This window comes from Periplaneta americana, chromosome 13 (genome assembly GCF_040183065.1).
Source record: "Periplaneta americana isolate PAMFEO1 chromosome 13, P.americana_PAMFEO1_priV1, whole genome shotgun sequence".
Lineage (NCBI taxonomy): Eukaryota > Metazoa > Arthropoda > Insecta > Blattodea > Blattidae > Periplaneta > Periplaneta americana.
The window spans coordinates 54,507,347-54,534,694 of record NC_091129.1 but is presented as its reverse complement, the minus strand read 5'-3'; the positions used below and the strand labels follow the sequence as shown (position 1 = coordinate 54,534,694).

Sequence of the window (27,348 nt, the reverse complement as noted above, 5' to 3'; positions counted from 1 at the left end):
CTTGAGAAATTTTTGTCATCTAGTGTGCTTTAAAAAAAACTGAAAGTTAGAATTTATATAAAAAACTTATATTACACGTTTTTCTGTATTGCTGTGAAACTTGGACTCTCACTTTGAGAGAGAAACAGAGGTTAAGAGTGTTAGAGAATAAGGTGCTTAGTAAAATATTTGGGACTAAGAGGGATTAAGTTACAGGAGAATGGAGAAAGTTACACAACGTATAACTGCAGGCATTATATTCCTCATCAAATATAGGCCTAATTAGGAACATCAAATTCAGACGTTTGAGACGGACCACGTATGAGTGGATCCAGAAATGCATATAGAGTGATATTTGGAGACATGAGGGAAAATACCTTTGGGAGGCCGAGACGTAGATGGAAGGACAATATTAAAATGGATTTCAGGAAGTTGGGACTGGATTAATCTTGCTGAGGGTAGAGACCGATGGTGGGCTTATGTGAGGCCTCCGGATTCTTTAAAAGTTATTTGTAAGTAATTGAATATAGTAATAGTAAGAACAGGTCTGTCTGGAAACATGTCATGACATAACATAATTTCTGGATTCGTACAGACGCCTGAGTATTCGAGTGTGTCAGCAAATCAATACAAAGGGAAAGCAGAATAAGAGCAGACAATGAACTTACTGAACTTGATTTCCTTGCCGTCGCTCTCCGCTGCGATTGTTCTTTCTTTCCTCAGTTGCATTAGGTTGTCCAGGAAGTCTTGGCGCACCACCCCGTTCTTTTCTCTGTGAAGTGAGTAGTGATATAATGTTATTGTGTGAATAGACCTATTTGCAGTACACTTCAACGGAATACTTTCAATCTAATTTGCTTTATCCGGTTGTTATTTTTAAGTCACAATTTTTCCCGATCAATCAATTAATTAGAAGCTTTTGTTATACTGGTTGTAAACAGTTCCACATGTAAATAATTATTGAGACAAGTTATCTGGATGCGGTTTTCTGCATGTTAATCAGAAACTGTCAAAGTTTTCATGGGAGTTTTTTTGAATGTTGAAATGAGTTGTTTGGTTGCAGGTGTGAATTTCGGTAAAATATGAAATCTGACAATGAAGGGTTTAAATTCCACTGTACTCTGAATTTATAACTTAAGTTTGGCAAGTTCGTGGTCGAGGCAATTGGTGCTCAGGTGCCCCTGTGACATCCCAAAAATTATCCGTCGTCATACATTTCGAGTGTAATGTGAATTCATCGCCTGTGGTGCACTCTGAATAATCTCTAACGAACTAAGTGTCTACGCTTCTCGGCATTAGCGACATCTATGAGCCAAATAAAAAGTAATGATTCTCTTCAGCAAGACATCTCTCATAAACTTTCTTTCGCCGTTAGAGTTCATGATAGGCAGAATATGTGACTTTCTTTTAACACACACTCATAATACGAGATTGGCATAGGTGCTATTTCATTTTAATCTACCTCTTGGTTGTAGTTTGAACACTGCTTGTATTACAACAATAGGAAACAATGCGTCTAGAATCATCAGCAGTAAGCCGCCTCGTTAGCTCAGCTGGTAGAGCGCTGGCTTATGAAACCTGAGGACACGAATGCAAATCTCGGCGGTGTTGGAGTTGTACTTCTACTTATGGTGGACGGTTGTAAGAGTTTTCTTCGGGACTCTCCCGTTTTTCCCTCATCATCCAACACTCTATGCAATAGGAACATCTTTTTATCAATATGATAATAAATTATTGAAACAATTTTAGTTTTATCCTTTAAATGTAGAGAAATTTTATTCGAACTAATTTAACATAGTAAAGTTATTTTGCAGAACGAAACGTTACATTTGCTTGGACCAAATTGCTACACATTTAAAAGACGGAACTAACATTTTTTTCAATCATTTATTATCTTAATACTCTGCTTTCTTATTTGACTGAGCACATTGGGAATTACATCATTGGCTTTCCCAAGACATGCTGTAAAATGTTTCATGTAAAACTATGTTTATCTAGAAAAAGACAAAAAACGAGAAAAATTGTATTAAACTGTTTATTTGAAATATCTCTCAAAATAACCCCCCTGGAATTAATGATATTTACTGTTCACCCTGTGTACACAATGGCGTATGGAAAATTTCATGTAATTTTGGACTTAGGATAAATTGTAAAACATCTGTTACTACAGTCCTCTTTGCAGATGAGCAAATTAATGAAAATGAAGATAATTTGCAAATGACGCTACACTAAGTAAACTCTGTAAATAATATTTTTATATTTGTATAAATCTTTTTCATGCTCATTGTTCTTAGTTTTCGATAATGGTTCATATGTGTAACATTAATTTTCCTTTATAAAAGAAAACACAAATTGTTATGTATTCTTTGTTCTCGTGGAAATTCTGTGAGGAGAATTTCTAATAAAAAATAAAATATTTACAGAGAAAAACAAAATAATAGCACACCAAGGAAAACTCTCAGGCAGAAGTAAGAAATAAGACTTAGTTAGAAAACAAGTGTTTAGTTAGATGAAATCAAACATTTTTAGTACCAGTGTCTGCAATGCGATATTAACTACCATTACAGTGATGATATTACTACCAAACTACATCGATTTTGAAATATCTGTAGTGTGTCAAGCAGGAACTCAAACAGAAAAAAGACAAGAGACAAGACATTATATGAAACATTAGCTGTCACAGTTTTATTGTATCGTTGCTCGCCGTGGACAATTAAACGAAGATATGTATCTCAAATACAGCAATAAAAATGAAATTTCTCAGGAAAATAGAGAGATACATAATATTGGACAAGATTAGAAATGATCAAATGAAAACAGAAGTAGGTATATTTTCAATACAAGAAAAGGTCCAAGATTATACATCTCTTTGGACTGAACATTTCTGAAGAATGGAAAACTGAAGAATTCCAAAACAGGCATTCTATTATAGACCAACATGATCAAGAAAGAGATGGTCTTCCACACACAAATGGATAGCTGAAATCGGAACAGAAAATTTTCCTATTCCGTGAGATGATGATGATGATGATGATGATGATAGGGGCTTATTTTGGATTAAATAAACATTGATTTAGCTAAGAATTAATGATCATTAAATATTATATCTTAAACACCTTCTATGGTTGAGTAGCGGTTAGAGTAGATAGAGAAATCTAGTACTGGGAATATTGCGACTTTTTCAAGGGAATAAGATCTGGAATAATGTAATGGTGCTGAAGTAAATGCTAATATTCTTAGGTTGTTTAAAATACACTCTGCAAAAGTGGCTATAAAATAAGTGAGTCATTATTCGGATGATTTTTTAAATTGTTTTCCAGTCTCTACAATTTTCCCAAACGAATGTACCGTAATATGTTATATAGTGAGGATCACGTAAGTTCAGTTCCCAAACAGCAAATATTTCCGCCTTGTCAGTGTTGCCAACTGTTACCAGATATCACCACATGTAGTAAAATCACGATCCTATGTACTGAATGACTTATTTACTCACCGTACTTTATCTTAATGTTGGAAGGTTATTCTAAATAGTTTCAATAATAATGAGAAATGTATTGCTATGTTCTATTCTTTTATTCCTTTACATTATTATTAGCATTAGCATTAATAGGTTACTAGACGTAAATATACAACAAAGTATAGTATATAATATTCAAGAATCAAATCTGTTCCAAGACCAATTAAATTATTGTCACTTCACTTCAAAGATTCCAGCGTACATATACTGTACTTCCTAAAGGTAGATAAATCAATAACCAATTGACTTTTGGTTGGAATTCGAATGAACTTCTGATTATCTTTTGAAATTAGTAAGGAAATGGATAATACAACTAGGCTAAAACTGAAATAATAATAAATCAACTTACAAAAATAATTTTGGTCCTTAAAAGCCATAAGTAATTTCACTTCTAGATACCTTTTTAAAGATTTCATTTGTTTGTAAATTGCTTAATAATGTTACATTTACACTTATTATTTCTGCAACTCCACGTCTGTCATTGAAAAAATGTATGATACATAACTGTGAAGTCTCTTTTTGGCTCTTGTATCCTAAATTTTTAAAAGAAGAAACAAATGATTCAAGAAATGTGAGCTGGTGAAAATTAAATACTCAATTAATAAAATAATTACTACCAAAAGAGTATTTTATTAATTCTATACAAAAGATGGATTACACAGAACAGATGGCCAGAAATCATAGATTTATACACAACATACAGCATGAAACGATCATCAAAAAATGCTTTTTGTACACAATAACATCTTTCAAACGAAGTGAAATAGCCAATAAGTTCAATAAATATTATGCTAATAAGTAATAACTATAATTAATAATTATCTACAAACTGTAAAAGGGAATAAAATAGTATATTGTTGAAATTAGGGGGTTATGGTTTATTACGTGTATTTATAATTTTAATTACTTTTTCTACATTTAATTATATTTTAATTTCTATTAGATTAGTTGGTGGTGTGGTTGTTAGTTTTATCTGTGTACGTCAGACTATTAAGGAAAAACTGAAAGAAATATTAAATCTACAATCTACTTTATATAACAATATTTAATCAAGAACTGAATATTACTATTAATTTAATAACATAAGACCCAAAACATCTCCAAGTCCAGACAATACACATGCTGATTTTCTTAAACATGTTGGCAAACAAGCAAACTCACTACTTTTATCTTGTAATCTCATCTAAAATACAATATCTGTCTGGAGAAAATCTATCATAACATCAATTTTGAAAAGCAATTATTCAACTAATATCTTTTCAAGTTATCGACAGATACCACTTACTAGTATGATAGCCAAAATTATGGAAGAGATGATTTCATAGATTGAATTGGTTCCTGGAATCTAGTAACTAACTTTCATCTTATTGAGTTGACTTTAGAGAATTGCATTCAACAAATGGACAGATTTTAAATTTTAGTCAAGATATTAAAGATATTTTAAACAGAAAACAAAACACCTTAACAATTTTAATTTATTTTCAAGGATCATATGGCTCTGTAGATATAAATCACTTAAGAAATTGCAAACTTAGGGTGTCCATGATGAAGTGTTACACTGGGTCAGTGACTTGATTATTTGATTCATTGTCACAAACATGTAAATAGAGACAGATTCATCTGGGCTTCCCACATTGTTGTTTTCAGGAATACATTTTCCAATATTAATGTCGATGGTCTAACTAAAGAAATAGATCTTATGATAATCTCATCATTTGCAGATAATATGGTTGTCTAGAACAAAAAATCACAGTCCACAAATATTAATAAACTGAGCCAAAATCCCTACAGACTTTTTGACTCTACTTGGAGAACTCAAACTTGCTCAATTAAGGGAAACTTTACTAATAAAACACAATCCCAAGTTATTTCAAAATGAATAGTATATAAGTTAACTTTAACAGATGATGTTAAGAAATGTGATACTTCTCCAGACATTTTAAAAATCATTAGAAACGATAAATGATCTGGTCAGTGAGTGACTATATACAGTATTTTTTATAGATGGATCCTGTTTACCAAGCCATAGATGTAGTGGTGTTGTAGTACAATACCAGTATATTCCCTTTTACAGGGAATTATATTCAAACACTTGTTTGCCCCATTTTAACCGTGACAACGCTTTTTTTAATTTTTTTAAACATTCTGGTTATTGTATTGTGTTTGTGTTTAGTGAAAGATTTTAGATAAGGGCGCAAATAGCCATAGTAGCTGATGCGCCCTTTTTAAACGCCACTAACTAAGTAACAAACTTCAAACACTGACTAATTTTGATAGTGAAAATTTAGATACACTTTTAAGCTTACAAAATCTCCAGTATCAACTTCATAAATCTGAGAAGGCTGTCATACTATCAGATTCAAAATCAGATATTCTTGCTGCATCATTGGACGTAACAGCATGAAATCTCAATATTTTACAGTGTTTTAATATCTTAAGCAAAATGGTCGAATAACATCGACGACTGGTACTTCCGTGGATCCATGAACTTTATGGAGTGGGAGGTAATGAGGTAGCTGAAAGGTAGCAAAATTACTATAAGGTTATCTATACCTGCATCTTACCACACTGTTAAAAGAATAACAAGATCAGAACATGACAATGTGTTAGCAAAAATCGGAATGATTCTAAAGCAAATGAAAAAATTGCAATAGGCCATCCGGCATCCGCTCCATGATGGAGGAAAATCCTCAGAAGAAACCAACTAATCAGACCAAATGGGGGATCCAAACTACCCTCGAGTGCAGCTCTGAATTTGCAGGCCAACGGGTCTACCGACTAAGCTACATTGGTGGCTTCACTAAAAATATGAAGTACATGGCACTCAGATTATTAAATTGACAAACCTAAACAATTATTCATCAGTTAAGCTATAAAATATAATACATAGCAAGCAAGTTAATTCAATTTAAAAGTATAAACAATTCAATCAGTTGAAATATACAGAAATTGATAATAAATATCATGCAAATTACTTCACATTACAAGCATAAACAATTCATCACTTGTGGTATACAGCCTACTATTTAATTTATAGCACATACAATTCATCAGTTAAGCTATAGGCCTACAGTCTACTATTCAATTTACAGCATATATAATTCATCAATTAAACGAAACAAAAATAGTACAATACATAGTAAAAATAATACACCTAATTTAATAACCGAACTTCTATGAAAATCTACAGTGGCAGTACTCATATTATCACAGGCCATGATTGTCTCAAATATTTACAAAGAACTGATATTTCAGAATCTCCCCATGCCATTTCTAAAATCTCAATGAAGATATGGATCATTGTCTTGACTGTTTAACTTTACACAGCTTTCAATCATCTGGTTAAATATTGGAGTGCAAGATAACAAATGACATCAACTGCTGAACACTTGGTATCAATCAACCAACAACTTCATTACATTAAAGGGGGAAAAAAACTGAAAGAATTAATTGTATATAGACACAACACATAAGACAAGGCCGCTTCAGAACAGTAATTGGCAAGGCTCTGTTGTTTTAGGATTCTTATGTAGATTCAATTTCACCTGAAAGAAAAAAGTAGCATCTATAAGTATGCCTAATTATGAGAAATAAGAGAAACGGTTGCAGTAGTAGTAGTAGTAGTAGTAGTAGTAGTAGTAGTAGTAGTAGTAGTAGTAGTAATGATAATAATAATAATAATAATAATAATAATAATAATGACTGTAAAGTATGGAAATTAATATTGCAATGTAATATCAAAAGGTGATTTCACACCATCAACTCTTATCATTTAGTACAACAAATCTATTATATTCAGTTGCAATCACCAGTAGCTGTTCTTTCCTCCATTTTGTTGTTGGCTGATTTTTCACAAGTCTGCTATGATATGCAGCACTATCCATGACAATAACGCATTGCCCTAATGTTCTCAGGTCAACAACTGTGTTTGTACCCACTTCTCAACTACAGGGCTATTCATAGCACTATGGTAGTCCTGACTTTTCTTTCAATTGCATGAAAAAATTAAATCAGCACCTGCAATCAAAATTATACCTGGGCATATAATTACGTCACATGAATTCACAGCATTTAAATAAAGAAAATAAAACATAACATAACATGACATGAGATCCTCTTTGGTGAAAGGCTTTCCCACGTTTTTATTTAGACACCAATTTTTATATTTTTGTACCCTGATTAAAAAAATTACTCTTGCCAAATTTATGTAAAATATAAATCAATATAACTTACCGAGTATAAATCCACCTTTCGTTCTGGCATATAATCTTCCACCCTCATTTGTTGGTCTACGAATAACACCATTCATGTCACTGGAAACTTCACCTGGTTTATTTCATGAATAAGTGGGTGATCCTACTTAAAAAAACAGAGAGAGAAAAGCAATTCACATTGACACTCTAAGAGACACAAAAATTTTAAAGACAGGAAAACCATTCAAGAATTTTATAACTAACCTCTAGTTATAATATGAAACTATTAATTGCAAAACATGTTGTTCCCACCTGAATTCATTACTAGTAGCCTATATTAATTGCAATTTCATATTCCACATAAGTGTTAACCTATTTGTTAGTAAAAAATTCAATCACTCAATGTCTCACAATACATTGAAATTTACCATTCATAAAAATCCAAGTCTCATCCAAGAATACTACGGGTTTAGGGTTCTCACGCTCCACATTTCTTATATATTCTCTTAAAAACGAATAACATCACTTTCTCGTACATGTGTATAAGGATCCCCTTTGCTCCATAGAAATTTCATGTCTTTCAAAATTTTTTTCACCGATGATAAGGATACTCTAAATAAATATGTTTCATAATCATCATTCATATGTTCCAGAACTTTTGCTGCTGTTAGTACTTCCCCTGTAACAGTAAATGAAAATTATGCCATATTTTATACATATGACTAATATCAGAATTACATTGCATAAATCAACACAATAATTCCTGTAACTTCCCTACCTTTATGTAACTTGTCATAAATAAATCTCGCAATTGCATCTTTCGTAAAATCATCAGCATCAGTCACTGGATGTTTACGTAGTCTATGTTTTCCTGGTGTCACAAGTGGGGTCCCCTTCTGTGAATTTATCACTTTCGTGGCTGTAGTAAAGCCAAGCTGTAATAACAAACAATAACATAACACTTCTAAAAATTGTTATATCATAAAATTCATGCATGATACCAACATTTACAGCTATATGAATAGAAAATGATCAACATGTTAGGTTGGGTCTACGATAGGTTTAAGTAGGCTAATATTTAGGTAATTCTCCAGAAAAGCTACATCAAAGAAGGCATAATTTTATTTTGTTTAATTGATTTCTGTGATATTTACATAGTGATGAACACGTGGTTTTAGTGCACAGCCACAAATACTTTCAGCACAAAAATCCTTTGACACTTACCTGTATATTCTAATGCATTGTTGTAGTCCCTCCCTCAAACTTGTTACTAATTACCAATATAACATGCGAGAGGTCCAGGACGAAGAGAAATGGTTAGTTTCCCAGTAGTGCGTCCTCGTCCTCTCGAGTGTTATATCTTAACAAGTACTTTGGGTGGGGTAGCTTTTCTGAAGAAACACCATATTTTATATTACTTAGACCAGTCATGAATAAATTATTCAGCCAGAGTCAACGTTCCTATGCTTTATAGAGTATGTTATATAGTTATTATATAAAGATGAATTATTTTTAAGCACCATAACAGGCCAACATTCATGTAATATTTGCTGCAATATCAAGTTAATAATTACAATATGACTTGTATTTTCTTCGGCCGATGTGGTATGTAAATTGTGATCTGAACGGTTAATTTAATACCAAAAGAGAAAACTGGAAATTTACTTTCGTGCTGTTTGATTATTTGTTCGTCTAATTTGTAAATGTATTTAAGCTATCACCTACTGCAGTATTACAGTATCTTAAATGTATTTAGTTTGGCAATATGAAAATCACTGACTTGATTAAACATCTAGGCCTAACCTAAAAATTTGTTTTGTTTGACCACAATCATGAAATTATTAGTGCAAACTCCTAAAACTGAACACCACTTTGAAATGTATGCTTAAGAATACTTACTCCTAATAATTTTCCTATTCTGGTTGTAATTGCTGTCTCCGTTAACATAATTCCTTCTTCATTATCTTCTTTCTTCAACTCATTATACACGTGAACTACAGATTTCTGAAGCGTACTCTGAATGCCACACATTTTCTTCCTTGGAGGAGTCACTGCAACACTATTTCATTTTTGACACAGTAATAAAAATCTAAACACGAAAGAAATTCATTAAAATTTGAAATAATATTTCTATCCATTACCCACGTGCATTATCACGCCCAAGTATATTATATTTATTCGTACTTATCTGACTATTCTTGAATTATATCCACAACGCAACACATAAAATAGCTATTATGTATTAATATTAATACTAATATTAATTAATTATTAATAAGTTCGAATTTCACTATCTTGCAGTAACCGGCTGAGAAATCTAGTACAATTTTAATTTCATGGAACTCCAGTACCGGCAAATATTGTCGATATTTGCCTCAGCTGCCAACATACCAGTTACAAAATCACTACCATTTATAGTATTTGTCAGTATCGAAATTCGAAACGAAGTTGGCAAAAGAAAATTCAACCTTCAAACTAGAAAATCACCATAATCCACTAGCATTTGTAGTAATGGGGGAAAAATTGTTAGGTTTCACCCTTAGGGTATCAAGTTACCTGGTCTTCCCTATAGAATGGATGTAACTATAGGCACCGTGCAAGCTCCTCTGGTGGCGACTGTTGTTACTAACTGCAGGACAGCAGCGATAGAGTTGTGCTTGAAGCGTATGAATATACTTAACATCTCAGGTTAAATGATTAGAAATATGGATGATCCTAAAAAGCGGAAAGGTAATGCAAATTGCTGTGTTCTTGAGTGTAGTAATGCTTATAGGAACACACCAACCGATATTGGTTTTATTCATTCCCAAAACAGAAAACTGAAGCGTAACGACGCTAATTGTGGATCCATGCAGTACGCAGACGAAAGTAAATAAGGCTACACTGCTTGTAATCATAGTATTATTATATACTAGGCCTGATATAAAAATAGAATGTATATAGTATTATGTTTATAAATAACCATTAAGTTATCAACGACAGAAATTTATAATTTAAATTTCAAAAAGTACATAATTACTGAGTTCTTTACTTATATATTATGTATAATATTAGCAATAATACATAATAATATACTTATTTTTAAATGTATTCATATCCATATTTAATTCTTGATTTCAAGTGTTGATGGTTCACCTTGGAAACCAACACCCCCAACAAGAATTTGCGGTATTCATTTTATTGGGAACGAGATCAGGACACCCCCAAAACTAACATACCGTTCCCAGTATTTTTCTAAAAGATTACAAGAAAAAGACTGCCTCATCTCAACTAGCTCCGCAAAGATACGAAAGAGACGCAAAAAGAGGAAGAAAAGATGAAAATTTAAGTTTTATGGAAGGCGAATGCTCAACAAGTGTTATTTATAAAAATTAAGTAGCCATACAGACAGAAGTGAATGAAACCATTCTTAGTGATTTTGTTTTTTCTTTTACAATTGAATTGTATGAATTGTCTACTCAAGTGTCTATTCCATTATATGCCGAATTGAAGTCACATAAGAAATGTTATGACAAGAGCTCAGAAACAGATGATATGTTTAATGAAATGCAAGATTTCCGATATTATTCTACAATAAAATATGAGAGAGAACTACCAGACTTAATGGGAGTGACATTTGTCGTTTTGAATATATTGTTAAAATTGCTGCCTATTGAAACACAATCATACCCGTAGAATCATAATAAAATATATTTCCAATTCTATCATTTAACCCAAAAATAGCTATCATAGATAGTCGAAACGCCCAAGATGTAGACCATACATATTCTTTTTTTTCCATTTTTATTAGTGGAGTTCACATCGAAAGCTTTCGAAAAATTCTGTCCAAGATAAGATTAGTAAAGAAAATCGTCTACTCATATTTTCAAATTAAAATGAAAAGTGGATTGTCGTATTGTGCTATGAGGGTGATGTTCGGAGTTAATCGTACAATTATAATTATGACGTATTTTACCGCCGCTTTAATGTTGTTGACATCCACAATGGTTACTGTAATTTTGGGTTTTGGCCTAGCAGAGAAATTATTCAGGAAACAATGCCTGCAATATTGAAAAATGTAGAGTGGCAATTGTTCAAAAGTGGAACAGCCACCCAACGTGGATCAGATGGTGGTCTTCAAATCTAAATGCTACGGTGTCAAATCGAGTGACACATTCATAACAACTGATTGCGTATTATTGACTTTATTAGAAGGTGGTGATGAAGTCATGATTTCCGGAATAATAACAAACCTCTCCGATAAAGGGATCATTGTTGTTACTCCACCGCATCTGCATGATGGTAAATTAACAGCTGAAGACGTCGAAACTACCTACAGCGTTGCCAGTTTCGAATTCATGTTGAAAGGTGCATTCAGCGAATTAAACTATCAATTGAACTGCTTCCGCATGTTGATCTTGTTGTTTATTCAACTGTCCAAAGAGAAGTCTGAACCTCACAAGTGATACCAACAAGGCACCACTTATGAGGCAACTAGGCCCGAATATCATGGGGTAGGGTGGCCAGTTCCTTTTCCCTTCCACTGCATATATCGCCGACTAGCTACAAATTACTCTAGTCAGATTTCATATGCATACAAACAATATTGTTCTTCCTCTGACACATATTGCCAAGTGAGATGTACAGCCTGATAACAGATGTACGTATCAGCCAGAACCTCAATCAGAGGTAGTATGTTGATGATATTGTTCATTATGTGTTGTGTTTTAGAGAATTTGCAGTCGCCCATTATTCAGGAAGTGTAATTAAGACTACTTTTAGAATTAAATCACATTAAAATACGTAATTTATAGAGACATATACACAAATATTACACACGTCATGACATCAAATATAAGTATATCAATGTTTTCGTAATATGACTGTTTACCCTCATTCATTGGTCTGAAATCTGATTTAAATGCCAAACAACTACAATGATATTTCAGGAACTTTGTAGTTAACATTTTACACTCCTCTAGCAGTACTGAACTTTCCACTGAGTCTATTAAGCAATTAGAGACTGGAGATTGCTGGGTTTGCAGTGAAAGACCTGCCCTTGGGCAGAACACTATGAATCAATGAACCCATTCTTACTAATATTTCAACTTTTTATCGGCAGAAAGCCACATGTAATTTCTATATCACACATGACTAGTGAATGACTGCGCGCCTGTAGTTAATTAGGAACTGAGACACTGCGCGGCGCCACCAGTACGATTTTGAGACCCATGCACGGTGACTATAGTCAGCAGTCTCTTATTTTTAGGCTTGTAATTTGAGAAAGACATATTGAAACATGCTTTACTTAGGTTTTTTTTAATAATATACTGTATGACAATGTTCTTTTCAGTTCATAGTATTGTCAAAAATAATACCGAACAGTTTGCAGAATTTTAGTTGTCAGTGTCAAAATACTGTTTCAATGTTAGCCTATATTACTGTCAGGTCTTAACTGGATTATATTTCATCCGTATTTAATTTGAGTCGACTTTTTGTGAACCATTTATTTAGTATGTTTTCTTCGATACAATTTAACAGTTCTTATTAAGGAATTAATTAAATTTATTATTATTATTATTATTATTATTATTATTATTATTATTATTATTATTATTATTATTATTATAAATAGTAGGGAATCTAGGACCAAACCTTATTGGGTTCCAGTTTTTATTTCGTTCCATTGTAAGTGATATGCCATGCTAACAGAATTTAAAATCACTTATTCTTTCCTTTTACATACGAGTAAATAAGATTCAAATCAGTTTAAGCGTTCAGTGATTATGCTGTAGAATTGTAATTTCAGAAGTATTCCATGATCGATACAATCGAATGCCTGTAATGACATAGTTGATTTATTAATTTACTAGTACGTTCAATAGAAAAAGTTATACAAAATGGAAGAGCAAGAAACAGATAAACCTTGAGAAAGCTTTACTGCAGCTTACATTATAGATATGATGAGTAAACCGCGATAATCCCTCATCTCGTTATCTTATCAAATGGGAGGGGGACACATGCGTCTGGGAGTGTGTTCCTGTTTTACTCTACTTTTATACGTTGTCAGATTTTAGTGTAAATAGAAAAAATACTTTATCAATATTTCCATACCAATAAGTTAAATTGTATTTTCTCAGGCATTCTTAATAAAAAAATCTATCGGATATTTTTGTTTGAATATAATTAAATATGTAATATGTTCTTACCATTTAACGTACATAATTTTAATCAATGATACTAAAAGAATTGTACTTTCTATGCAATGGTTCTAAACCTTTTGTGCTCTTACTTCCATTTTTAATCATATGACAAATTTTACGGTTCTGTTTGCTACTTACCATAGATAAAATTTAGTAATACTAAATGGCGGATATATTATAAGCATAGAGTTTTAGTTATGATTCAGGAAGGACTACGTCCGTATTTACATGTAGGCTCTGTCGATTAATGAAGACCCCGTAATCACCACGTGTTCAATAAAACCATTATCCAAATTGTCGGAAACGTTCCATTGTAATAAATTATGTTTAATCTAATACCACTCTTTTCCTAAAAGACCAGTGGTCAATTCCTCCATTTTAACAGTTATGTAAGAATCAGGATTGCCAGACATCCCAAATTTTAGGGGACAGACCTGTATTTAAGAGAAATGTCCAACGTCTTTTCTAATTCGTTAACTGGACACCGTTTGACCCCGTTTTGATAACTTAGTAATCTTCAATGAATATACACTAAGAAGTGATAAGTTTTTCGAAATTAGCAACTTTTTAAGTGGTCTCTGTCAATTTCAAATGCAAGACATGTCTCCTCATAATAGTATTTTGAAGTAGACGTCTGATTTAATAATTACAGTAGAGTTGTTGATTTCAATTATGTATCTAATATGTTTCGGAAAAATTAATTTCAAACATGTTAGATATATAAGATTGTTGTAGGGCGACAAATAAAAGTATCATTTTCTCCTGATAAATGTTTAAAATTAATATTAACTTATTAGAAAGTTACTACAATTTATTCACTTATCTAAACGATAACAGCTCCCTGTATTAACAGGCTGCCACAAAGACAGAGCATATTGTGCAATAGGCAGTTGGAAGTATAAATAACAAACATATGTTTAAGTTTAATGGAGTCTTACAACAATGACAAGAAATGACTGATTAAATAATTAGGTACTAATTAATTATTTGAAGATCACTGTTGACCGTAGAGATGGTTTCGGAGTATAAATATTGATCCTCTCAGAGCTGCAAGAACGATTCATCAATTGCCTTCATCTGTAGGCCGAAACGTTGCCAGGTCTGGAAGAAGAAACCGGGAATAGTTCTGCGCGCTCCAACCATAAGGCCTATTACTTCAATTTGTTGTACACCGTACTTGTCCATGAAATATAGAACGGTACGTACATAGATGTCGTCTTTTTTCCCTATTTACATCTTCAGATTGGCTCTTTTGTTTTTCAAATCTAACGGTAGGATCGATGATGTAGCCATTGTTGTTATTGGATGGGATGGCAATCATATCTATTCTTCTTGTACTGCCATTGTCTTCCAGTTCGTGAACTTCTTCGAACACTTGAAAATTTATTGATCTAAACTGTTCGGCGATCATCGAACGAATTCTATGGTGTCGTGCGTTACGGAGTACTTCACCGTGCGGACAAGCGGCCACGACATGTACAAGTGTTTTTGGCTCTCTGTGGCATCGCCGACAGAGGATGTTGTCCCGAGTAGTTTTGCTTTTCACTGACTTAGTCAGGTTACTTACACATCGATAGGTGTTATATGTTTTTGTCCGTTATTTTGGGCTGACTTATCTGGCAACTCTTGTAACAATAACAACATATTATTTCAAATGCAGCTATTTGAGAGAAATTTCTGGGTATACGTGCAGTAAGCAAAATAATGACTCATAATTTATTTAAATTAAAACTTGTACTCAAGAATTCTATTTCCAAATTTGCATTTAGTTTCCCACGACTTTTAACGCTTCCAGAATATTTCTCACGTCCATTTGCGGGAGGAGGGATTTGCTTTGAGAATGAAAGTTAGTACAAAACAATTATTATTTTTCTTATCTAGATTCATACGTTCTTACTAACAGTGGTTTCTTTAACACCGGAAGGAATCTATATAACTACTACTACTACTATTACTACTACTACTACTACTGCTGCTGCTGCTGCTGTTGCTGGGCCATTCCATCGTTACGTATGTTACCTTCGACAGTACTTAGATCCTTGTAATTACAAAAAATATTATAATAACTGAAACTTCATATGGAACAGATGATCAAACAAAAAATGCAATATCTGAATATACAGTATATTAGTTTGTTAAATAAGTAGAAGAGATTAAATAATAATAATAATAATAATAATAATAATAATAATAATAATAATAATAATATTTTATTGCCAGAACAAAGATACATATTGATTTTTTGTATATAAAAACACTCTAGCACCCCCAGAAAGAGTAAAATCTCGTAGTATTTTGATTGAAGTGACTGTTACGTATGTTACAATAAAATGGACATAGCATTTGAGGTGGTCCATCTTTAATTACAATACGTGTGAATTATCTGATATAAGAACGCTATCATATTTTTTTCTTAGTCGCTAAGATTATACTTGAACTTAGTACCATAGATTTAGGAGTTTAGGTTCAATTTTAAGATCTTCAATTTTTTTCTTCTGTTATCTATGTTACAGGCTTTGTTACGTGTGTTACACAGTACAAAATCATGGATATAAAATAATGTTGCACATTAAATTTAATTGTTTTTACTCAATAATTTGGATGTTTTAAGCACAGATAAATCTATATTTTACTTATTCATAGCTTGAACAGAACTTATTTGTGTTTATTGTCTCTTAAAAACATCAAATTTCTCTGTCCCAACACTCCGTTAATTTTGGTTGGGGAAAATTTACTACTACTATTGCTACTGCTACTGCTGCTGCAATATAGCTACCCTACTTCATTATATCCTCATTGGTGTCACGAAGTTCAAACTAGTCTTCGGACTTTTGACTAAACATACATTGTTATTATTATTATTATTATTATTATTATTATTATTATTATTATTATTATTATTATTATTATTATTATTACATAGGCTACAATATACAGAATTATAAAAGTGCTTATCAGTGTATGAATATTTTTATTAAATTGGTATATTTCTGGTAGGGGACCGTTAGCCGGAAAGGGATCGGCTTTCCATTCTGTTAACCATTGTTCGAATGCCGGCAGTTCCAAGGAGAATTTGGAGAGGATAGTGACAGAAACAGTGTTTAGTGAGATTGATGAAGTTCGCGCGGTAGTACGGTTACTCTTGTCAGCATTCTACCATTGCTTCACTTAATCATCATGCTGTGCTATATAGTAAAAAAAACTACGCTTCGACGTGTCACTTCTGGATGCTATAGATTAGAGAACGACGCACCCTTTATTGAAAGAAACAAATATAATATATAATTATTAAGTACACTAATGGCCGGTTTTTCCAAGTATTGTTAGAAAATTTAACGACTGTTAAACTCTAAACAGTTTGTTAATTAATATAATTGTATTTTTCAACACCAGTTTCGTTTAACATATTGTTAACAGTTTGTTAATTTTAAATGTAGGATTTCGGGCAGTTAACTCGTTTAACAGTTAGTTAAATATGGCCGCTGTTCGAACAGAAGTTGCGAAATTAATATTTTGTGTCTCTCTGTAGGGAATGTTTAGCATATGACTGGTAATCTAACATTTAAAAATACTTTGGACTGTTTAAATACATCAGTGTTATTTTATTTCTTTCGTAGTTCGTATCCATAATAGCAATGAGGAAATATAACCTTACTTTGTAATTATTATTCTGCACGTCACGTACAACTTTCATTTGTCAACTGTTTGTTTATTGAGCGTGGCCTACTATAACAGGTTGTCATTTTATGCAAGTTCATGACTCACTCTATAATATAGAATTAAAAGATTTATTTTGGCCAATCAAAAATTCTCTTACATGTGTAGAATCATTACCAACTGCTGTTGAGTAGTTAAAATAGTGCTAACAGACGTTATAGTTAAGTGTTGGTTATCTTAAACAAAATTGTTTAACAAATGGAAAATACATTAACAAAGCGTTAGAAATAAACATACTGTTAATTTAACATTCGTTAAGCCAAATTAAACATTACTTGGACAAACTGGCCATAAGACTAATTCTTGAAACGAGTGACCAAAGTACATAAAACTGAGTAGGAAGGCTAGGCGGAGAACAAACGCTGTAACGGTGGCAAATAATATGAAAATAATATTGAATAACTCTTCTCGGGTTCTCAGCCAGGTGAGTTGGAGATTAGCTTCCAAGCTTTCGACGGCTAGCTCTGCCATCTTCTTCATCCCTGAAGAGTTGCCAGGTGAGTTGGAGATTAGCTTCCAAGCTTTCGACGGCTAGCTCCGCCATCTTCTTCAGGGATTATTTTCGATTTGAGGCTTTCCCGGCGTTTGATATAGAATAACTCTTCTCGGGTTCTCAGCCAGGTGAGCTGGAGATTAGCTTCCAAGCTTTCGACGGCTAGCTCCGCCATCTTCTTCAGGGATTATTTTCGATTTGAGGCTTTCCCGGCGTTTGATATAGAATATAACTCTTCTCGGGTTCTCAGCCAGGTGAGCTGGAGATTAGCTTCCAAGCCTTCGACGGCTAGCTCCGCCATCTTCTTCAGGGATTATTTTCGATTTGAGGCTTTCCCGGCGTTTGATATAGAATAACTCTTCTCGGGTTCTCAGCCAGGTGAGCTGGAGATTAGCTTCCAAGCTTTCGACGGCTAGCTCCGCCATCTTCTTCAGGGATGAAGAACCTGGCTGAGAACCCGAGAAGAGTTATTCTATATCAAACGCCGGGAAAGCCTCAAATCGAAAATAATATTGTTTTTAATAGGTGTAAGTAAGTGTTACTTAAAAAATTTACAATATAGATTATTATTAAAATCTTAAACCAATATCAAAGTATCAGTATTTAATTTATTTAATACGAATATTCCATGTTATCGTTGAGAGCAGTTCAAAATTTGTCTACATTTACGATAAGACATAAATTACTGTATATCCACAAACCTTAAAAAGTGGGTGCCGTGGACTTTTAGTTGAAAATTAAAATTCACAAAGAATTTTTAAATGGCGCAAAGTTCAACCTGAGTTAAAAAAATATTTCATTAAAACAATAGCCTTTACTGTACTTTTGCTATTGTTCAAAATGAGTCGTATTCCAGGTAACTGTAACTGGTACATGAAATGAAAAAGGTATTGTGTTCTCTGTTTTCACTTTTATATACTGCTGATTAAATTAACAAGTACGTTAGTTTGTTAGTTTGTATATTCTGAAACGTAGAAATTTTGGATTTATTTTCTATATTCAATGCATCTGAATCTGTATAAAAAACAAAATTACGTTTGATAAGAGATAGCTTTCAATAAAAGTAAAATATTTACAATGATGTCTTCCTTTTTCAGCGGTCTTAATGCCATTTGCAGGGATTAATCTAAGGCAGCGGTGACCAAAACTAGAACTGCAGTGATTAGATTACATGCAACAGACAGCCTATGAAATAAGGAGACGGAGGAAAGGTACTAGGCATGAAAACTACAACCAGTGGTGGTTCCTGTACTAACATCTTGATGAATCCCGCGGATAAAAATCTCGAGCTTTGCTGTATCAGTAATGTCACTGCTGTTATCAAGAGCTGTGAATAATATACGATTTTTCTTGCTTCTTTTTTTCACCTTCCTTTTAAATATAACCAGGAATTTTGTAAATTATTCTGTCGATACTTGGTCGAGAAATTCGTAGTTTTTCAAAATTAAAAACTTCTTATGGACAAGTTAGTTAAGCTATTACTCTTTTTAGAAATTCTGTTCTATTAAAAGGCTTTAGAGAACGAGATATTTCAAACCCCATTAGGTAGCTGACTTTATCTCATCTTTCTCTTCCTGGCTATGATTTAAGACATGTCAATTCCTGGCGTTTAACAGTTCGTTAGCACATAATATTGAATCAGTTTTTCTACAATGTTATTATTAAATGAATAACTAATAAATAATAAATAGTTTCCTTCATCTAAAGATTAAGAAGATTAAAACTGAGATAAAACCTAACAATTTCTCCCTTCTAGGGAAAAGTTCTAAAAATATCAATATTCATGCACGTACAGATAATAATAATAATAATAATAATAATAATAATAATAATAATAATAATAATAATAATAATAATACATTATTCAGTGTGGCAATTAATGTTTCTATATACTCCTAATTGAACCGTTGAGCAAAGTAAACATATTACTTTGTCATTGTTTACGAAACCACCTCTTACTGCTTGTAAGAGTTTGTAGAGTGACATGATATCGCCACTGCTTGCCTTCAGTAGTGAATGAAACACACAGCAATGTACAGGAAACTACTCGTACCCGTTTGAATGTCTGTGATTACACGATGTAATCACGACACTCGCTTTGGTCACCGCTGATCTAAGGCTCTAAGCTCACACTTGTGTCATCGACAGTCTAGTAAAGTTGATGCCGTGTTAACCAATGGATTCGAGGTTCGCGAGATCATGTCCGCCGAGGACAATAAAATCTTTAACACATATTCCTTCTGGAAAGAAGTGAAGTAAGGAAAATCGTGTCTTAGATTCCAATATCTGATGGAGCGCTTCAGGCAAAATTTGTCAGTTATTTCTCGCTCACTTTGAATTTCGAAACTTAATAACTGTACATAGTCGTGACCAGAATATTGTACGAAATGGAAATATAAAAATTGGAGATTTATCCTTCGAAGAGGTGGAAAAATTCAAATATCTTGGAGCAACAGTAACAAATATAAATGACACTCGGGAGGAAATTAAACGCAGAATAAATATGGGAAATGCGTGTTATTATTCGGTTGAGAAGCTCTTATCATCCAGTCTGCTGTCCAAAAATCTGAAAGTTAGAATTTATAAAACAGTTATATTACCGGTTCTTCTGTATGGTTGTGAAACTTGGACTCTCACTCTGAGAGAGGAACATAGATTAAGGGTGTTTAAGAATAAGGTTCTTAGGAAAATATTTGGGGCTAAGCGGGATGAAGTTACAGGAGAATGGAGAAAGTTACACAACGCAGAACTGCACGCATTGTATTCTTCACCTGACATAATTAGGAACATAAAATCCAGACGTTTGAGATGGGCAGGGCATGTAGCACGTATGGGCGAATCCAGAAATGCATATAGAGTGTTAATTGGGAGACCGGAGGGAAAAAGACCTTTAGACCTTTAGGGAGGCCGAGACGTAGATGGGAGGATAATATTAAAATGGATTTGAGGGAGGTGGGATATGATGATAGAGACTGGATTAATCTTGCACAGGATAGGGACCGATGGCGGGCTTATGTAAGGGCGGCAATGAACCTTCGGGTTCCTTAAAAGCCATTTGTAAGTAAGTAATTACTGTACATAGGTCTACAGTTGAAAGCGACGTTAAATAAAATACTTCTCGTACTCATATCCATATTATTTGTCATTTTTGCCAATCTGGCGGAAAGGAACAGTAGGACTCTTCTAATGTCGGGTATAAATAATTATTTCTAATACTGTAAATAGATTTTCTTTATCTCGATAAAATTTAAATGCATTCAAAATTATCTTTCAACAATTTTCTTTGTGATACTGTAGATTGTACCACCGCGCTCGTAAAATTACTTTCCACGTTTCTGACGATACATTCTTATTTCGCAGAAGGATTATTGATATAGAAGAAGTATTTGCCCGCACCGAGTATGGGCACACATTACGAGATCAGTGTTGATACAAAATATGACAGAATTTCAAATGCTTACTGTAACAAGACTATAAGCCACAGCCGAATGCTAATGTTGTCAGTAGTTAGGCCATGAAATAAATTAACTTGTATGACCAAGACTAATGTCGCAACTTCTTCTAGCTACGTACTTGCATAAGAGCTCCGACTTTGCGTATAAAATCAGCCGTGCCGCGCGGTCTCTCTCAGTACTAATACTTCGCCATTGAGAGCATGTACAGACCTGTGCAACCATTCGTTCGATGTGTAATTGAGAGTTCTACAGTAGTGCAGTGATAATAGACGCGTACAAAACACAAATACTGATAAATTTGTTGTGATCTGGGACTAATATTGTAATATCGCTTCATATACAGTGCCTTTCGCTGTCGAGTCGCCCGTTACAGTCGGCCGCAGTGCCGGGAGCTCCGTTATCACGGTTGCTATCGCCGGCGATAACCGAGCTCCCGGCACTGAGGCCGACTGAACGGGCGTCTCTACAGCCAAAGGCACACCCACCCAACCATCCACTCACCCATCCATCTACTCACCCACCCACCCATCCATCCAACCATCCATCTAGCCATCCATCCATCCATTTATCCACTCACTCACTCACTCACTCACTCACTCACTCACTCACTCACTCACTCACTCACTCACTCACTCACTCACTCACTCACTCACTCACTCACTCACTCACTCATTCACTCATCCACCCACCCACCCACCCATCCATCCATCCATCCATCCATCCATCCATCCACACACTCACCCATTCATTCATCCATTCACCCACTCACCCAGTCATCCATTCACCAACACCCATCCACGTATATACTCTCCACTTGTTAACCGAAACAAAAATGAAACATTCAAACCAAGAAAACTGTAGTTTTCATTCCCGACGTTCTGGGTGACATTCTACATTCTGGTTTATTCCTGATACAGCACAGATTTTGTTTTTATTCAATGGCGGAAAATTCATTTCTCAACTAATCATCTTTAGTTTTATCACGTCGTATGTAATCATTTAGTCATCATAGAGATTGCCCATGGTACACCAAGGATGGTGGACTTAAGTTACTGTACATAATGATGCTAAGACTGATGTAATGAAGGTTTGACAGAACTTTGAAAGGGAAAAGGAGGTACTCCTCGAATCCCCCGAACAGTGCATTTTTCCAACATAAATTGCACTTGGTTTCACTGGGATTTGAAACCAGATATTCGAAAGTTAAAACTTCGGTAACAGAAGATTTCAGCATTATACTTGCTTACCTCTGTCCTTACCTGTAATTCACAGTTTTCCACACAAGATTTCTTACAAATTCTGTAACGCTGCCATCGACAATTTGTATGCGGACTATCTTCATCAAGTGGGGTGCGAAGAAAGCCAAGATGGCGCCTACGAACTTGAGCCCTGTCATCTTGAAGAGGTTTGTGAGATAGTGCATGAATTCAGTGTTGGGATCCTTGAGACAGTTTCCATACGACGCCAAATGCGCAAGATGCTATCACGTCCGCTGTGAATCTGTGCATAGAATTTTCCACTGATACCGGAGATCCTGTTGGAAGAAAGAACAGAACTATTGTTTTTGATAATGTAATAGAAATATTAAGGGATTTCGTAAAACACTAAGACACTCATAATAAAACATATTGTATTCTCACCAATAACATTAGCACTTCTAATGCCAATTTCACTATTGCTATTGTTGTCGCGACCGCTGCTCTGATACTACTGCTGCTTCTCATATTTATTTTGCCACTGTTGCTAATATAGCAGCTACTTATGATACTGCTTTCATTGCTGCTGATATTACTGCTACTCATATATTTCTCCTTCTGCTACTTTTGACTAGTTGATACAATAACTACTACTGTTATTGGTACCGGTACTGCTGTTGATACTAGACGTGCTTATGATATTGCTCCTGCTACTTCTACTGGTACTATTTCTACTCATAATATTGCTCTCACTGCTGCTAATGCTATCAAGATATTGATTCTGCGACTACTTTTACTCATACTGCTTCTACTACCCATGATACCGCTCCTGATAGGTACTGCTGTTAATATTGTTACTGTTTCCGATACTGATGACCAGGCCACGGATGTTCGGTACGTCTGTGTTCCCCGCGCGACTACGGCTTCAGATAGGACGGGGGGTTTGTGCTGGTAGTTTGCGTTGCGAGTGCACAGTGACAGTCACAACTAATAACAAAGCGGGCACATACAAGTACAGCATACGGACGAGGTAACCGAGTCATGGCGAAGCAATTACATTCAAAGAAGTGCAGGTAAGCGGACGTTTTGAGAACTCACAGCATACGTGTTATTAGAAGTGGTGTTATAAAAGTTTAACAATACTGCTTTGAATTGTAGGTGAATTGTTTCGTGGAGGAATTTGGAGGAGATGAAATATTTTCTTCGAATGGAGAATTTATAATTTGTAGATTGTGCCGCACACAAACTAGAGGCTGGAAACGAGCATTCATTGAAAGACATTGCAACACAAAAAAACATAAGGCAAGTGTAGCTTTATTGGAGCAGGAAGTAAGCAAAGTTCCATCTACTTCTCTCTCAAGTCGGAAGTCTACATTTTTTCGGGACGTCTGTGAGATGATGGTGGGGGCCAACATTCCATTCCATAAAGTAGAGAATTTTTTTTAAGAACTTCATAGAAAAATATACAGAAAAACAACTTCCTTCCGAATCAACTCTTCGCAAAAACTATCTGCCAGATTGTTATGCAGATGCTTTAAATCAAATAAGGAAAGCGGTAGGAAATAATAAGATTTGGGTTTCTGTGGACGAAACGACTGATGAAACAGGGCGATTTGTAGCACATGTCGTTGTCGGAACATTGAGTCCTGATGGACCTGGTGAAAAGTTTTTGTTAACCGCAGAGGTACTTGATAAAGTGAATCATGCATCCATTGTAACACTATTTCAAAACTCAATGTCTCTTTTATGGCCAGACGGAGTTAAACGTGAAAATATCCTCCTGCTAGTCACCGATGGCGCTGCTTACATGATGAAAGCACGCAGACAAATAAAATTAAGCTACCCTAACATCTGTCACATGACTTGTCTTGCTCATTGACTTCACAGAGTAGCCAAGACTGTGAGGAGTTCCTATCCAGATGTGGACCGGTTCATATCAAATATGAAAAAAAATATTTTTAAAGGCACCTACTAGGTTACAAGTATTTAAAAATATAGCGCCAGAAATTCCCTTACCTCCAAAGCAATCATAACACGTTGGGGTACTTGGTTGGATGCTGCAAGCTACTATGGAAAATACTACGAAAAAATAGTAGACGTGTTAGCAGTGCTCAATAGTGAGGATTGTTCTTCAGTTGCCATAGCTAAAGAGTTAGTGTCGGAACAGCTAAGAGACCACATTATGTATATTGAACAGAAGTTCAAGGATTTCTCAAAATATATTAAGCTGTTGGAAACAAGTGCCATGGAAATATCTAAGTCTCTTAAAGTAGTACAAGACTTGTACACAGCCCTAGATCAAGTCAGAGAGGGGCCCGCCCAAGCAGTGACACAAAAACTGAAAGCAACTATAGACAAAAATGTTGGATATTCTGATCTTTGCCAAATACGTGATCAGCTAGCAAGTACTGAAAATCAAACACATAACAGTGACAGTGAATACATTCAGTATTTTAAGTTTGCACCCGTCACGTCTTGTGACGTGGAAAGAAGTTTTTCGCGCTTAAAATCGGTTCTGACAATCGAAAAAGTTTTGAATTCGAAGACCTTCGAATGTACATAGTTATACACTGTAATAAAATGTACAGAGCACACCATTAAATTCAATGTATTTCCCAAGGTTATTAATAAAATATATGTTGTTCTGGACTGAAGTCACTTTTCAAGCGGATCTGACAGTACCTCCTTTACGGAAGCGGGATTGGAATGAGTGTATGTTGACATTGAAGTCGGTTACTTACGTACGTGCAGCAACACAAGTCTCCAAGGTCCGGGCCTTGCTCATTATATTGCTACTGTTACTGTTTCAAATACTACTGATATTCATAACAGCTTCTGATTACCACTGTTACTCATGATATTGCTACTGCTATTCGTTTCTGATACTATTGCTACTCATAATACTGCTTCTGCTACTACCGCTACTCATAGAACATTGCTACTGCTACTGTTATTCATGATACTACTATAGCTATTTCTGATACCACTACTCATGATATTCCTCCTGATACTTATGATACTCATGATATTGATCCTGCTACTGTTTCTCATATTGCTACTGCTGTCGTTTCTGATAATACTGCTACCTGTAATATTTCTCCTGCTGCTGCTCTTAATATTACTGCCAATCTTGACATTGCTATCGATACTATATTTGCTCATGTCATTGTCATTGTTTTGGGTATTATTGTTACTCATGATATTGCTCCCAACACTATTGTTACTCATCATATTGTTACTGCTACTATTTTTCATACTATTGCTACTCATGACAAGTTCCTGCTGCTGTTTCTGATATTACTGCTATTCATAATACTCCTGTTATCGCTGCTATTAGTTCTCCCGGCATTGATCCTGTTACTACTGTTCCTCATGATAACTACTGCTACTGTATCTTATACTGCTACCACTCATACTGTTCCTGCTACGGATACTGCTGGTACATTTTTCTGCCACTACCGCTGATGTGTTATTCATGATGTTGATGCTAATACTAGGCCTACTACTACTACCACCACTACTATTACTACGATTGTTATTCTCACACCTTTACTATTATCGGGTAAGAACTTTATCTTCCTATCTGAAAGCTGCAACTTTGCTTTCCGGCATGAATGATCGGAAGTATGAGTGAAAGCAAAAACAAAAAGGGAGGCAGCTTCAGAATCTCCTTTCTTAATTATGGTGATTAAATTAATGACGTTTTAACTAATTACGTTAAACAGTGTTTTACGTAAACAGTGATTTGTCGAATCGACTATACTGCACTGCCTTAATGACAAGCGTGGGATTGACCGACGATAGCCAAAGTTATTGCATTTTTGGGCAGTAAGTAAATTATTTATTTATCCTGTATTGCTGCTACCGCTAATATTGCTATTTCTACTGCATCAAATGAACAAAGAACAAAGTGCTGAGACTAAGTAAAGTTTAACAGGGTTAGTAACCATGTCACGACAGTAGGCTATACACGACAAGCTCACCAAGCGAGTACACTTGAGCCATCCCTGTCGAGGGGGTTCTAACCCCATCACAGTAGGACTGTGCCCAACATGAAACATCGTTCGTTCGTTCGTTCGTTCATTCATTCATTCATTCATTCATTCATTCATTCATTCATTCATTCATTCATTCATTCATTCATTCATTCATTCATTCATTCATTCACTGCCATAAATCGCTTCGTCAGAATGGAAGGGTTCTGTTTACAACTTTTTTCAATTTTCATTTTCTTATATTTCCAGGTTCTACATAGGTAATTCTATATGAACATTAAATAAGAACATTTTTTAAACCTTAAATGGTTGAAATCGTTTCTAGAAAAAGTTGTAACTGCTACCACCTTGTTGCAGTGAGAATAAGAAGGTTATACCTGAAAAAAAAAATCAGGTTAGACAACATGCCAGTTGTATCATCTACTTGATACTTCATATTTTTTCCTGCAAAAAGTTTCATACTGCGCTATTTTACCTTTTATATAATTATTCTTGTTCATTATAACCTAAAATTTTGCAGTGAATCATTCAGAAAAATTATAAAATTGCACTATTTTCTTTTCTGAGTTGGATATCGGCAGATTTCCTACTTTTCCTGCATTAAAGTGATGTTGTTACTAT

The 27,348-nt window shown here is 34.4% G+C and overlaps 1 pseudogene; it reads right to left on the bottom strand.

Moving 5' to 3' along the window:
• LOC138711629 (uncharacterized) overlaps window positions 1-27,348 on the bottom strand; it is an 86,200-nt pseudogene that overhangs the window by 21,467 nt on the left and 37,385 nt on the right.